We start from the raw sequence: 16348 nt of genomic DNA, 5'->3' as shown, positions 1-16348 counted from the left end.
AGAGTGGCTGTTGGCAATTTACATCCCGCCCATCAGCGTAACCAGGCTCCCGTTTCTCCATGGCCTGTCCTGCCTTTCTGGTTTTGACACTTGATTCAGCATAGCACTTTTGACCGATGGGAAGCGAGACTTCTTTGTAGCGCTGATTTGCCTTTCCAGGTTGCTTGGTTGGCCAAAAAGGGCGTATGCGTTTTTTCCTGAATATATTCAGGAAAAAACGCATACGCCCTTTTTGGCCAAGGGCATCATTGTCGAGGTTTTGCCGCTTTTCCTGTGCTTTAAAGGCGATTCGAATCTCCCTCCTGAAATCTGTTTCCTGCAATTCTGCCTTGCTTTCAAATCCTCTTCTTTGCCTTCCCTCAATATATTTGTGGACGAGAGTCATCATTTATAAGTCTGCAGGTTTGTGAATTGCAGTGCCCCTGAGCTCCATTTTTCAACTCGCTTTCTTGGGAGCTGGCCGCAAAAGCGCAGGATTGCTTCAGGCCCTATTCTGGTCCCGGGCGGCAGGCTGAGCCTGTGGTTAATTCTTCTTCCTCATGGGAAAATAGAGTGACCTGTGCCTGTCTCAACACCTAGAGCTAGTCTCTCATTGGTTCCCCCTCTTCCCGTTCATCCTCAGGACAAATTGCAACTTGTACGGAACAGGAGGTTAAAGGTGCTGATTCTCCAAGGAGGGAGATTGCTAGTAAAGCGGCTGGAATGGCGAACCCGAGCACAAGGAGATGAGAAATGAGGTGCGTTTTAGAAACCTTTCCCGATCACACGGTGTACCATCTTCTGGGTTTCTCATGCATTGTTTCGATGTGGGAAGATGCCCTTAAACCTGGAGATTTGGGACCCATGGGATGGGTACCACGCAGTATTACTTTAAAGGGTCTGCGTTTGCTCACCCAACCTCACCAAACCTCTCAGCCCCAAGAGTGTCCACCCTTATGTCTCAATCAGCTGTGGGTCTAGATATGGTCAATCCAGGTGGCATCACAGACCCTGAACGAATTTTGTAAGAATTTCTCTCTCTTTCACTGTCTTTGTTTCACGGGGTTTTTAAAAGTAATTAATTTCTATAATGGGGTTTAGCTGCTTTTCACTGCTGTGTTTCTGCCGCTTTACACCCACTTGACTCACTTACAGAGAGATATCAATACATAGGTTTTAAGATTCTTACTAGTCAGATATATTCTTGGGCGGTGAATAGGGGGTGTTGGGTCCAATTCACTGAGCAAGGAGTAGGTCTTGTGTATTACATATTGGGTTTATGGAACGGTATCTGAGCTAATTTGAAATGCTTGTTTTATGCATCACCCCACCTCACCTTTCCCGTTAAGCAGCCATAGTGTGTTTTCTAAACGTGTGACTCTGTTCTGTTTTGTAATTCCGTTCAAGGGTAGCGGTTTTTACATTCCCTCTATAAGTGATATCTTATGACAAGTGTCTTTTTCTGTGTGACTTATTTCACTTAGAATCGTCGTACCTAAATCCACTCATCAAGCTGCTACTAGCCTTATGACGTTGATTTCATGGCTGAGTGATATTCCATTGTACATAAGGACCTCAGCTTCTTTATCCATTTTTCTCTTTCCTGGGATATTTAAGGTGTAACGAAGTGGAGGTTCTTGTCAACAGAGCAGCCCTAAACTTTGGGGTGCCTGTGTCTTGCTGATTTTTAGTTTTCCCAATTTATACGCCCATGAGTGGAAGTGCCCTATGCTCTCTAAGCTGAGTTTTTTAGATGTTTCAGGACACACCGTACACTTTTCCAGAGTGGCTGTTGGCAATTTACATCCCGCCCATCAGCGTAGCCAGGCTCCCGTTTCTCCATGGCCTGTCCTGCCTTTCTGGTTTTGACACTTGATTCAGCATAGCACTTTTGACCGATGGGAAGCGAGACTTCTTTGTAGCGCTGATTTGCCTTTCCAGGTTGCTTGGTTGGCCAAAAAGGGCGTATGCGTTTTTTCCTGAATATATTCAGGAAAAAACGCATACGCCCTTTTTGGCCAAGGGCATCATTGTCGAGGTTTTGCCGCTTTTCCTGTGCTTTAAAGGCGATTCGAATCTCCCTCCTGAAATCTGTTTCCTGCAATTCTGCCTTCCTTTCAAATCCTCTTCTTTGCCTTCCCTCAATATATTTGTGGACGAGAGTCATCATTTATAAGTCTGCAGGTTTGTGAATTTCAGTGCCCCTGAGCTCCATTTTTCAACTCGCTTTCTTGGGAGCTGTCCGCAAAAGCGCAGGATTGCTTCAGGCCCTATTCTGGTCCCGGGCGGCAGGCTGAGCCTGTGGTTAATTCTTCTTCCTCATGGGAAAATAGAGTGACCTGTGCCTGTCTCAACACCTAGAGCTAGTCTCTCATTGGTTCCCCCTCTTCCCGTTCATCCTCAGGACAAATTGCAACTTGTACGGAACAGGAGGTTAAAGGTGCTGATTCTCCAAGGAGGGAGATTGCTAGTAAAGCGGCTGGAATGGCGAACCCGAGCACAAGGAGATGAGAAATGAGGTGCGTTTTAGAAACCTTTCCCGATCACACGGTGTACCATCTTCTGGGTTTCTCATGCATTGTTTCGATGTGGGAAGATGCCCTTAAACCTGGAGATTTGGGACCCATGGGATGGGTACCACGCAGTATTACTTTAAAGGGTCTGCGTTTGCTCACCCAACCTCACCAAAACTCTCAGCTCCAAGAGTGTCCACCCTTATGTCTCAATCAGCTGTGGGTCTAGATATGGTCAATCCAGGTGGCATCACAGACCCTGAACGAATTTTGTAAGAATTTCTCTCTCTTTCACTTTCTTTGTTTCACGGGTATTCAAAAGTAATTGAATTTTATAATGGGGTTTAGCTGCTTTTCACTGCTGTGTTTCTGCCGCTTTACACCCACTTGTCTCACTTACAGAGAGATATCAATACATAGGTTTTAAGATTCTTACTAGTCAGAAATATTCTTGGGCGGTGAATAGGGGGTGTTGAGTGCAATTCACTGAGCAAGGAGTTGGTCTTGTCTATTACATATTGGGTTTATGGAACGGTATCTGAGCTAATTTGAAACCCTTGTTTTATGCATCACCCCACCTCACCTTTCCCGTTAAGCAGCCATAGTGTGTTTTCTAAACGTGTGACTCTGTTCTGTTTTGTAATTCATTTCAAGGGTAGCGGTTTTTACGTTCCCTCTATAAGTGATATCTTATGATAAGTGTCTTTTTCTGTGAGACTTATTTCACTTAGAATCGTCGTACCTAAATCCACTCATCATGCTGCTACTAGCCTTATGACGTAGATTTCATGGCTGAGTGATATTCCATTGTACATAAGGACCACAACTTCTTTATCTATTTTTCTCTTTCCTGGGATATTTAAGGTGTAACGAAGTGGAGGTTCTTGTCAACAGAGCAGCCCTAAACTTTGGGGTGCCTGTGTCTTGCTGATTTTTAGTTTTCCCAATTTATACGCCCATGAGTGGAAGTGCCCTATGCTCTCTAAGCTGAGTTTTTTAGATGTTTCAGGACACACCGTACACTTCTCCAGAGTGGCTGTTGGCAATTTACATCCCGCCCATCAGCGTAGCCAGGCTCCCGTTTCTCCATGGCCTGTCCTGCCTTTCTGGTTTTGACACTTGATTCAGCATAGCACTTTTGACCGATGGGACGCGAGACTTCTTTGTAGCGCTGATTTGCCTTTCCAGGTTGCTTGGTTGGCCAAAAAGGGCATCATTGTCGAGGTTTTGCCGCTTTTCCTGTGCTTTAAAGGCGATTCGAATCTCCCTCCTGAAATCTGTTTCCTGCAATTCTGCCTTGCTTTCAAATCCTCTTCTTTGCCTTCCCTCAATATATTTGTGGACGAGAGTCATCATTTATAAGTCTGCAGGTTTGTGAATTGCAGTGCCCCTGAGCTCCATTTTTCAACTCGCTTTCTTGGGAGCTGGCCGCAAAAGCGCAGGATTGCTTCAGGCCCTATTCTGGTCCCGGGCGGCAGGCTGAGCCTGTGGTTAATTCTTCTTCCTCATGGGAAAATAGAGTGACCTGTGCCTGTCTCAACACCTAGAGCTAGTCTCTCATTGGTTCCCCCTCTTCCCGTTCATCCTCAGGACAAATTGCAACTTGTACGGAAAAGGAGGTTAAAGGTGCTGATTCTCCAAGGAGGGAGATTGCTAGTAAAGCGGCTGGAATGGCGAACCCGAGCACAAGGAGATGAGAAATGAGGTGCGTTTTAGAAACATTTCCCGATCACACGGTGTACCATCTTCTGGGTTTCTCATGCATTGTTTCGATGTAGGAAGATGCCCTTAAACCTGGAGATTTGGGACCCATGGGATGGGTACCACGCAGTATTACTTTAAAGGGTCTGCGTTTGCTCACCCAACCTCACCAAACCTCTCAGCCCCAAGAGTGTCCACCCTTATGTCTCAATCAGCTGTGGGTCTAGATATGGTCAATCCAGGTGGCATCACAGCCCCTGAACGAATTTTGTAAGAATTTCTCTCTCTTTCACTGTCTTTGTTTCACGGGGTTTTTAAAAGTAATTAATTTCTATAATGGGGTTTAGCTGCTTTTCACTGCTGTGTTTCTGCCGCTTTACACCCACTTGACTCACTTACAGAGAGATATCAATACATAGGTTTTAAGATTCTTACTAGTCAGATATATTCTTGGGCGGTGAATAGGGGGTGTTGAGTCCAATTCACTGAGCAAGGAGTAGGTCTTGTGTATTACATATTGGGTTTATGGAACGGTATCTGAGCTAATTTGAAATGCTTGTTTTATGCATCACCCCACCTCACCTTTCCCGTTAAGCAGCCATAGTGTGTTTTCTAAACGTGTGACTCTGTTCTGTTTTGTAATTCCGTTCAAGGGTAGCGGTTTTTACATTCCCTCTATAAGTGATATCTTATGACAAGTGTCTTTTTCTGTGTGACTTATTTCACTTAGAATCGTCGTACCTAAATCCACTCATCAAGCTGCTACTAGCCTTATGACGTTGATTTCATGGCTGAGTGATATTCCATTGTACATAAGGACCTCAGCTTCTTTATCCATTTTTCTCTTTCCTGGGATATTTAAGGTGTAACGAAGTGGAGGTTCTTGTCAACAGAGCAGCCCTAAACTTTGGGGTGCCTGTGTCTTGCTGATTTTTAGTTTTCCCAATTTATACGCCCATGAGTGGAAGTGCCCTATGCTCTCTAAGCTGAGTTTTTTAGATGTTTCAGGACACACCGTACACTTCTCCAGAGTGGCTGTTGGCAATTTACATCCCGCCCATCAGCGTAGCCAGGCTCCCGTTTCTCCATGGCCTGTCCTGCCTTTCTGGTTTTGACACTTGATTCAGCATAGCACTTTTGACCGATGGGAAGCGAGACTTCTTTGTAGCACTGATTTGCCTTTCCAGGTTGCTTGGTTGGCCAAAAAGGGCGTATGCGTTTTTTCCTGAATATATTCAGGAAAAAACGCATACGCCCTTTTTGGCCAAGGGCATCATTGTCGAGGTTTTGCCGCTTTTCCTGTGCTTTAAAGGCGATTCGAATCTCCCTCCTGAAATCTGTTTCCTGCAATTCTGCCTTGCTTTCAAATCCTCTTCGTTGCCTTCCCTCAATATATTTGTGGACGAGAGTCATCATTTATAAGTCTGCAGGTTTGTGAATTGCAGTGCCCCTGAGCTCCATTTTTCAACTCGCTTTCTTGGGAGCTGGCCGCAAAAGCGCAGGATTGCTTCAGGCCCTATTCTGGTCCCGGGCGGCAGGCTGAGCCTGTGGTTAATTCTTCTTCCTCATGGGAAAATAGAGTGACCTGTGCCTGTCTCAACACCTAGAGCTAGTCTCTCATTGGTTCCCCCTCTTCCCGTTCATCCTCAGGACAAATTGCAACTTGTACGGAACAGGAGGTTAAAGGTGCTGATTCTCCAAGGAGGGAGATTGCTAGTAAAGCGGCTGGAATGGCGAACCCGAGCACAAGGAGATGAGAAATGAGGTGCGTTTTAGAAACCTTTCCCGATCACACGGTGTACCATCTTCTGGGTTTCTCATGCATTGTTTCGATGTAGGAAGATGCCCTTAAACCTGGAGATTTGGGACCCATGGGATGGGTACCACGCAGTATTACTTTAAAGGGTCTATGTTTGCTCACCCAACCTCACCAAACCTCTCAGCCCCAAGAGTGTCCACCCTTATGTCTCAATCAGCTGTGGGTCTAGATATGGTCAATCCAGGTGGCATCACAGCCCCTGAACGAATTTTGTAAGAATTTCTCTCTCTTTCACTGTCTTTGTTTCACGGGGTTTTTAAAAGTAATTAATTTCTATAATGGGGTTTAGCTGCTTTTCACTGCTGTGTTTCTGCCGCTTTACACCCACTTGACTCACTTACAGAGAGATATCAATACATAGGTTTTAAGATTCTTACTAGTCAGATATATTCTTGGGCGGTGAATAGGGGGTGTTGAGTCCAATTCACTGAGCAAGGAGTAGGTCTTGTGTATTACATATTGGGTTTATGGAACGGTATCTGAGCTAATTTGAAATGCTTGTTTTATGCATCACCCCACCTCACCTTTCCCGTTAAGCAGCCATAGTGTGTTTTCTAAACGTGTGACTCTGTTCTGTTTTGTAATTCCGTTCAAGGGTAGCGGTTTTTACATTCCCCCTATAAGTGATATCTTATGACAAGTGTCTTTTTCTGTGTGACTTATTTCACTTAGAATCGTCGTACCTAAATCCAATCATCATGCTGCTACTAGCCTTATGACGTTGATTTCATGGCTGAGTGATATTCCATTGTACATAAGGACCACAACTTCTTTATCCATTTTTCTCTTTCCTGGGATATTTAAGGTGTAACGAAGTGGAGGTTCTTGTCAACAGAGCAGCCCTAAACTTTGAGGTGCCTGTGTCTTGCTGATTTTTAGTTTTCCCAATTTATGCGCCCATGAGTGGAACTGCCCTATGCTCTCTAAGCTGAGTTCTTTAGATGTTTCAGGACACACCGTACACTTCTCCAGAGTGGCTGTTGTCAATTTACATCCCGCCCATCAGCGTAGCCACGCTCCCGTTTCTCCATGGCCTGTCCTGCCTTTCTGGTTTTGACACTTGATTCAGCATGGCCCTTTTGACCGATGGGAAGCGAGACTTCTTTGTAGCGCTGATTTGCCTTTCCAGGTTGCTTCGTTGGCCAAAAAGGGCGTATGCGTTTTTTCCTGAATATATTCAGGAAAAAACGCATACGCCCTTTTGGGCCAAGGGTATCATTGTCGAGGTTTTGCCGCTTTTCCTGTGCTTTAAAGGCGATTCGAATCTCCCTCCTGAAATCTGTTTCCTGCAATTCTGCCTTGCTTTCAAATCCTCTTCGTTGCCTTCCCTCAATATATTTGTGGACGAGAGTCATCATTTATAAGTCTGCAGGTTTGTGAATTGCAGTGCCCCTGAGCTCCATTTTTCAACTCGCTTTCTTGGGAGCTGTCCGCAAAAGCGCAGGATTGCTTCAGGCCCTATTCTGGTCCCGGGCGGCAGGCTGAGCCTGTGGTTAATTCTTCTTCCTGATGGGAAAATAGAGTGACCTGTGCCTGTCTCAACACCTAGAGCTAGTCTCTCATTGGTTCCCCCTCTTCCCGTTCATCCTCAGGACAAATTGCAACCTGTACGGAACAGGAGGTTAAAGGTGCTGATTCTCCAAGGAGGGAGATTGCTAGTAAAGCGGCTAGAATGGCGAACCCGAGCACAAGGAGATGAGAAATGAGGTGCGTTTTAGAAACCTTTCCCAATCACACGGTGTACCATCTTCTGGGTTTCTCATGCATTGTTTCGATGTAGGAAGATGCCCTTGAACCTGGAGATTTGGGACCCATGGGATGGGTACCATGCAGTATTACTTTAAAGGGTCTGCGTTTGCTCACCCAACCTCACCAAACCTCTCAGCCCCAAGAGTGTCCACCCTTATGTCTCAATCAGCTGTGGGTCTAGATATGGTCAATCCAGGTGGCATCACAGCCCCTGAGCGAACTTTGTAAGAATTTCTCTCTCTTTCACTGTCTTTGTTTCACTGGTTTTTAAAAGTAATTGATTTTTATAATGGGGTTTACCTGCTTTTCACTGCTGTGATTTTGCCGCTTTACACCCACTTGACTCACTTACAGAGAGATATCAATGCATAGGTTTTAAGATTCTTACTAGTCAGATATATTCTTGGGCGGTGAATAGGGGGTGTTGAGTCCAATTCATTGAGCAAGGAGTAGGTCTTATCTATTACATATTGGGTTTATGGAACGGTATCTGAGCTAATTTGAAACCCTTGTTTTATGCATCACCCCACCTCACCTTTCCCGTTAAGCAGCCATAGTGTGTTTTCTAAACGTGTGACTCTATTCTGTTTTGTAATTCAGTTCAAGGGTAGCGGTTTGTACATTCCCTCTATAAGTGATATCTTATGATAAGTGTCTTTTTCTGTGTGACTTATTTCACTTAGAATCGTCGTACCTCAATCCACTCATCATGCTGCTACTAGCCTTATGACGTTGATTTCATGGCTGAGTGATATTCCATTGTACATAAGGACCACAACTTCTTTATCCATTTTTCTCTTTCCTGGGATATTTAAGGTGTAACGAAGTGGAGGTTCTTGTCAACAGAGCAGCCCTAAACTTTGGGGTGCCTGTGTCTTGCTGATTTTTAGTTTTCCAAATTTATACGCCCATGAGTGGAAGTGCCCTATGCTCTACAAGCTGAGTTTTTTAGATGTTTCAGGACACACCGTACACTTCTCCAGAGTGGCTGTTGGCAATTTACATCCCACCCATCAGCGTAGCCAGGCTCCCGTTTCTCCATGGCCTGTCCTGCCTTTCTGGTTTTGACACTTGATTCAGCATGGCCCTTTTGACCGATGGGAAGCGAGACTTCTTTGTAGCGCTGATTTGCCTTTCCAGGTTGCTTGGTTGGCCAAAAAGGGCGTATGCGTTTTTTCCTGAATATATTCAGGAAAAAACGCATACGCCCTTTTTGGCCAAGGGCATCATTGTCGAGGTTTTGCCGCTTTTCCTGTGCTTTAAAGGCGATTCGAATCTCCCTCCTGAAATCTGTTTCCTGCAACTCTGCCTTGCTATCAAATCCTCTTCGTTGCCTTCCCTCAATATATTTGTGGACGAGAGTCATCATTTATAAGTCTGTAGGTTTGTGAATTGCAGTGCCCCTGAGCTCCATTTTTCAACTCGCTTTCTTGGGAGCTGGCCGCAAAAGCGCAGGATTGCTTCAGGCCCTATTCTGGTCCCGGGCGGCAGGCTGAGCCTGTGGTTAATTCTTCTTCCTGATGGGAAAATAGAGTGACCTGTGCCTGTCTCAACACCTAGAGCTAGTCTCTCATTGGTTCCCCCTCTTCCCGTTCATCCTCAGGACAAATTGCAACTTGTACGGAACAGGAGGTTAAAGGTGCTGATTCTCCAAGGAGGGAGATTGCTAGTAAAGCGGCTGGAATGGCGAACCCGAGCACAAGGAGATGAGAAATGAGGTGCGTTTTAGAAAACTTTCCCGATCACACGGTGTACCATCTTCTGGGTTTCTCATGCATTGTTTCGATGTAGGAAGATGCCCTTAAACCTGGAGATTTGGGACCCATGGGATGGGTACCACGCAGTATTACTTTAAAGGGTCTGCGTTTGCTCACCCAAACTCACCAAACCTCTCAGCCCCAAGAGTGTCCACCCTTATGTCTCAATCAGCTGTGGGTCTAGATATGGTCAATCCAGGTGGCATCACAGCCCCTGAACGAATTTTGTAAGAATTTCTCTCTCTTTCACTGTCTTTGTTTCACGGGGTTTTTAAAAGTAATTAATTTCTATAATGGGGTTTAGCTGCTTTTCACTGCTGTGTTTCTGCCGCTTTACACCCACTTGACTCACTTACAGAGAGATATCAATACATAGGTTTTAAGATTCTTACTAGTCAGATATATTCTTGGGCGGTGAATAGGGGGTGTTGAGTCCAATTCACTGAGCAAGGAGTAGGTCTTGTGTATTACATATTGGGTTTATGGAACGGTATCTGAGCTAATTTGAAATGCTTGTTTTATGCATCACCCCACCTCACCTTTCCCGTTAAGCAGCCATAGTGTGTTTTCTAAACGTGTGACTCTGTTCTGTTTTGTAATTCCGTTCAAGGGTAGCGGTTTTTACATTCCCCCTATAAGTGATATCTTATGACAAGTGTCTTTTTCTGTGTGACTTATTTCACTTAGAATCGTCGTACCTAAATCCAATCATCATGCTGCTACTAGCCTTATGACGTTGATTTCATGGCTGAGTGATATTCCATTGTACATAAGGACCACAACTTCTTTATCCATTTTTCTCTTTCCTGGGATATTTAAGGTGTAACGAAGTGGAGGTTCTTGTCAACAGAGCAGCCCTAAACTTTGAGGTGCCTGTGTCTTGCTGATTTTTAGTTTTCCCAATTTATGCGCCCATGAGTGGAAGTGCCCTATGCTCTCTAAGCTGAGTTCTTTAGATGTTTCAGGACACACCGTACACTTCTCCAGAGTGGCTGTTGTCAATTTACATCCCGCCCATCAGCGTAGCCACGCTCCCGTTTCTCCATGGCCTGTCCTGCCTTTCTGGTTTTGACACTTGATTCAGCATGGCCCTTTTGACCGATGGGAAGCGAGACTTCTTTGTAGCGCTGATTTGCCTTTCCAGGTTGCTTCGTTGGCCAAAAAGGGCGTATGCGTTTTTTCCTGAATATATTCAGGAAAAAACGCATACGCCCTTTTGGGCCAAGGGTATCATTGTCGAGGTTTTGCCGCTTTTCCTGTGCTTTAAAGGCGATTCGAATCTCCCTCCTGAAATCTGTTTCCTGCAATTCTGCCTTGCTTTCAAATCCTCTTCGTTGCCTTCCCTCAATATATTTGTGGACGAGAGTCATCATTTATAAGTCTGCAGGTTTGTGAATTGCAGTGCCCCTGAGCTCCATTTTTCAACTCGCTTTCTTGGGAGCTGTCCGCAAAAGCGCAGGATTGCTTCAGGCCCTATTCTGGTCCCGGGCGGCAGGCTGAGCCTGTGGTTAATTCTTCTTCCTGATGGGAAAATAGAGTGACCTGTGCCTGTCTCAACACCTAGAGCTAGTCTCTCATTGGTTCCCCCTCTTCCCGTTCATCCTCAGGACAAATTGCAACCTGTACGGAACAGGAGGTTAAAGGTGCTGATTCTCCAAGGAGGGAGATTGCTAGTAAAGCGGCTAGAATGGCGAACCCGAGCACAAGGAGATGAGAAATGAGGTGCGTTTTAGAAACCTTTCCCAATCACACGGTGTACCATCTTCTGGGTTTCTCATGCATTGTTTCGATGTAGGAAGATGCCCTTGAACCTGGAGATTTGGGACCCATGGGATGGGTACCATGCAGTATTACTTTAAAGGGTCTGCGTTTGCTCACCCAACCTCACCAAACCTCTCAGCCCCAAGAGTGTCCACCCTTATGTCTCAATCAGCTGTGGGTCTAGATATGGTCAATCCAGGTGGCATCACAGCCCCTGAGCGAACTTTGTAAGAATTTTTCTCTCTTTCACTGTCTTTGTTTCACTGGTTTTTAAAAGTAATTGATTTTTATAATGGGGTTTACCTGCTTTTCACTGCTGTGATTTTGCCGCTTTACACCCACTTGACTCACTTACAGAGAGATATCAATGCATAGGTTTTAAGATTCTTACTAGTCAGATATATTCTTGGGCGGTGAATAGGGGGTGTTGAGTCCAATTCATTGAGCAAGGAGTAGGTCTTATCTATTACATATTGGGTTTATGGAACGGTATCTGAGCTAATTTGAAACCCTTGTTTTATGCATCACCCCACCTCACCTTTCCCGTTAAGCAGCCATAGTGTGTTTTCTAAACGTGTGACTCTATTCTGTTTTGTAATTCAGTTCAAGGGTAGCGGTTTGTACATTCCCTCTATAAGTGATATCTTATGATAAGTGTCTTTTTCTGTGTGACTTATTTCACTTAGAATCGTCGTACCTCAATCCACTCATCATGCTGCTACTAGCCTTATGACGTTGATTTCATGGCTGAGTGATATTCCATTGTACATAAGGACCACAACTTCTTTATCCATTTTTCTCTTTCCTGGGATATTTAAGGTGTAACGAAGTGGAGGTTCTTGTCAACAGAGCAGCCCTAAACTTTGGGGTGCCTGTGTCTTGCTGATTTTTAGTTTTCCAAATTTATACGCCATTGAGTGGAAGTGCCCTATGCTCTACAAGCTGAGTTTTTTAGATGTTTCAGGACACACCGTACACTTCTCCAGAGTGGCTGTTGGCAATTTACATCCCACCCATCAGCGTAGCCAGGCTCCCGTTTCTCCATGGCCTGTCCTGCCTTTCTGGTTTTGACACTTGATTCAGCATGGCCCTTTTGACCGATGGGAACCGAGACTTCTTTGTAGCGCTGATTTGCCTTTCCAGGTTGCTTGGTTGGCCAAAAAGGGCGTATGCGTTTTTTCCTGAATATATTCAGGAAAAAACGCATACGCCCTTTTTGGCCAAGGGCATCATTGTCGAGGTTTTGCCGCTTTTCCTGTGCTTTAAAGGCGATTCGAATCTCCCTCCTGAAATCTGTTTCCTGCAACTCTGCCTTGCTATCAAATCCTCTTCGTTGCCTTCCCTCAATATATTTGTGGACGAGAGTCATCATTTATAAGTCTGCAGGTTTGTGAATTGCAGTGCCCCTGAGCTCCATTTTTCAACTCGCTTTCTTGGGAGCTGGCCGCAAAAGCGCAGGATTGCTTCAGGCCCTATTCTGGTCCCGGGCGGCAGGCTGAGCCTGTGGTTAATTCTTCTTCCTCATGGGAAAATAGAGTGACCTGTGCCTGTCTCAACACCTAGAGCTAGTCTCTCATTGGTTCCCCCTCTTCCCGTTCATCCTCAGGACAAATTGCAACTTGTACGGAACAGGAGGTTAAAGGTGCTGATTCTCCAAGGAGGGAGATTGCTAGTAAAGCGGCTGGAATGGCGAACCCGAGCACAAGGAGATGAGAAATGAGGTGCGTTTTAGAAACCTTTCCCGATCACACGGTGTACCATCTTCTGGGTTTCTCATGCATTGTTTCGATGTAGGAAGATGCCCTTAAACCTGGAGATTTGGGACCCATGGGATGGGTACCACGCAGTATTACTTTAAAGGGTCTGCGTTTGCTCACCCAACCTCACCAAACCTCTCAGCCCCAAGAGTGTCCACTCTTATGTCTCAATCAGCTGTGGGTCTAGATATGGTCAATCCAGGTGGCATCACAGCCCCTGAACGAATTTTGTAAGAATTTCTCTCTCTTTCACTGTCTTTGTTTCACGGGGTTTTTAAAAGTAATTAATTTCTATAATGGGGTTTAGCTGCTTTTCACTGCTGTGTTTCTGCCGCTTTACACCCACTTGACTCACTTACAGAGAGATATCAATACATAGGTTTTAAGATTCTGACTAGTCAGATATATTCTTGGGCGGTGAATAGGGGGTGTTGAGTCCAATTCACTGAGCAAGGAGTAGGTCTTGTGTATTACATATTGGGTTTATGGAACGGTATCTGAGCTAATTTGAAATGCTTGTTTTATGCATCACCCCACCTCACCTTTCCCGTTAAGCAGCCATAGTGTGTTTTCTAAACGTGTGACTCTGTTCTGTTTTGTAATTCCGTTCAAGGGTAGCGGTTTTTACATTCCCCCTATAAGTGATATCTTATGACAAGTGTCTTTTTCTGTGTGACTTATTTCACTTAGAATCGTCGTACCTAAATCCAATCATCATGCTGCTACTAGCCTTATGACGTTGATTTCATGGCTGAGTGATATTCCATTGTACATAAGGACCGCAACTTCTTTATCCATTTTTCTCTTTCCTGGGATATTTAAGGTGTAACGAAGTGGAGGTTCTTGTCAACAGAGCAGCCCTAAACTTTGAGGTGCCTGTGTCTTGCTGATTTTTAGTTTTCCCAATTTATGCGCCCATGAGTGGAAGTGCCCTATGCTCTCTAAGCTGAGTTCTTTAGATGTTTCAGGACACACCGTACACTTCTCCAGAGTGGCTGTTGTCAATTTACATCCCGCCCATCAGCATAGCCACGCTCCCGTTTCTCCATGGCCTGTCCTGCCTTTCTGGTTTTGACACTTGATTCAGAATGGCCCTTTTGACCGATGGGAAGCGAGACTTCTTTGTAGCGCTGATTTGCCTTTCCAGGTTGCTTCGTTGGCCAAAAAGGGCGTATGCGTTTTTTCCTGAATATATTCAGGAAAAAACGCATACGCCCTTTTGGGCCAAGGGTATCATTGTCGAGGTTTTGCCGCTTTTCCTGTGCTTTAAAGGCGATTCGAATCTCCCTCCTGAAATCTGTTTCCTGCAATTCTGCCTTGCTTTCAAATCCTCTTCGTTGCCTTCCCTCAATATATTTGTGGACGAGAGTCATCATTTATAAGTCTGCAGGTTTGTGAATTGCAGTGCCCTGAGCTCCATTTTTCAACTCGCTTTCTTGGGAGCTGTCCGCAAAAGCGCAGGATTGCTTCAGGCCCTATTCTGGTCCCGGGCGGCAGGCTGAGCCTGTGGTTAATTCTTCTTCCTGATGGGAAAATAGAGTGACCTGTGCCTGTCTCAACACCTAGAGCTAGTCTCTCATTGGTTCCCCCTCTTCCCGTTCATCCTCAGGACAAATTGCAACCTGTACGGAACAGGAGGTTAAAGGTGCTGATTCTCCAAGGAGGGAGATTGCTAGTAAAGCGGCTAGAATGGCGAACCCGAGCACAAGGAGATGAGAAATGAGGTGCGTTTTAGAAACCTTTCCCAATCACACGGTGTACCATCTTCTGGGTTTCTCATGCATTGTTTCGATGTAGGAAGATGCCCTTGAACCTGGAGATTTGGGACCCATGGGATGGGTACCATGCAGTATTACTTTAAAGGGTCTGCGTTTGCTCACCCAACCTCACCAAACCTCTCAGCCCCAAGAGTGTCCACCCTTATGTCTCAATCAGCTGTGGGTCTAGATATGGTCAATCCAGGTGGCATCACAGCCCCTGAGCGAACTTTGTAAGAATTTCTCTCTCTTTCACTGTCTTTGTTTCACTGGTTTTTAAAAGTAATTGATTTTTATAATGGGGTTTACCTGCTTTTCACTGCTGTGATTTTGCCGCTTTACACCCACTTGACTCACTTACACAGAGATATCAATGCATAGGTTTTAAGATTCTTACTAGTCAGATATATTCTTGGGCGGTGAATAGGGGGTGTTGAGTCCAATTCATTGAGCAAGGAGTAGGTCTTATCTATTACATATTGGGTTTATGGAACGGTATCTGAGCTAATTTGAAACCCTTGTTTTATGCATCACCCCACCTCACCTTTCCCGTTAAGCAGCCATAGTGTGTTTTCTAAACGTGTGACTCTATTCTGTTTTGTAATTCAGTTCAAGGGTAGCGGTTTGTACATTCCCTCTATAAGTGATATCTTATGATAAGTGTCTTTTTCTGTGTGACTTATTTCACTTAGAATCGTCGTACCTCAATCCACTCATCATGCTGCTACTAGCCTTATGACGTTGATTTCATGGCTGAGTGATATTCCATTGTACATAAGGACCACAACTTCTTTATCCATTTTTCTCTTTCCTGGGATATTTAAGGTGTAACGAAGTGGAGGTTCTTGTCAACAGAGCAGCCCTAAACTTTGGGGTGCCTGTGTCTTGCTGATTTTTAGTTTTCCAAATTTATACGCCCATGAGTGGAAGTGCCCTATGCTCTACAAGCTGAGTTTTTTAGATGTTTCAGGACACACCGTACACTTCTCCAGAGTGGCTGTTGGCAATTTACATCCCACCCATCAGCGTAGCCAGGCTCCCGTTTCTCCATGGCCTGTCCTGCCTTTCTGGTTTTGACACTTGATTCAGCATGGCCCTTTTGACCGATGGGAAGCGAGACTTCTTTGTAGCGCTGATTTGCCTTTCCAGGTTGCTTGGTTGGCCAAAAAGGGCGTATGCGTTTTTTCCTGAATATATTCAGGAAAAAACGCATACGCCCTTTTTGGCCAAGGGCATCATTGTCGAGGTTTTGCCGCTTTTCCTGTGCTTTAAAGGCGATTCGAATCTCCCTCCTGAAATCTGTTTCCTGCAACTCTGCCTTGCTATCAAATCCTCTTCGTTGCCTTCCCTCAATATATTTGTGGACGAGAGTCATCATTTATAAGTCTGTAGGTTTGTGAATTGCAGTGCCCCTGAGCTCCATTTTTCAACTCGCTTTCTTGGGAGCTGTCCGCAAAAGCGCAGGATTGCTTCAGGCCCTATTCTGGTCCCGGGTGGCAGGCTGAGCCTGTGGTTAATTCTTCTTCCTCATGGGAAAATAGAGTGACCTGTGCCT

This window comes from Balaenoptera physalus (genome assembly GCF_965194825.1).
Source record: "Balaenoptera physalus genome assembly, contig: HAP1_SCAFFOLD_578, whole genome shotgun sequence".
Lineage (NCBI taxonomy): Eukaryota > Metazoa > Chordata > Mammalia > Artiodactyla > Balaenopteridae > Balaenoptera > Balaenoptera physalus.
Note: the sequence above shows the minus strand (reverse complement) of the source record.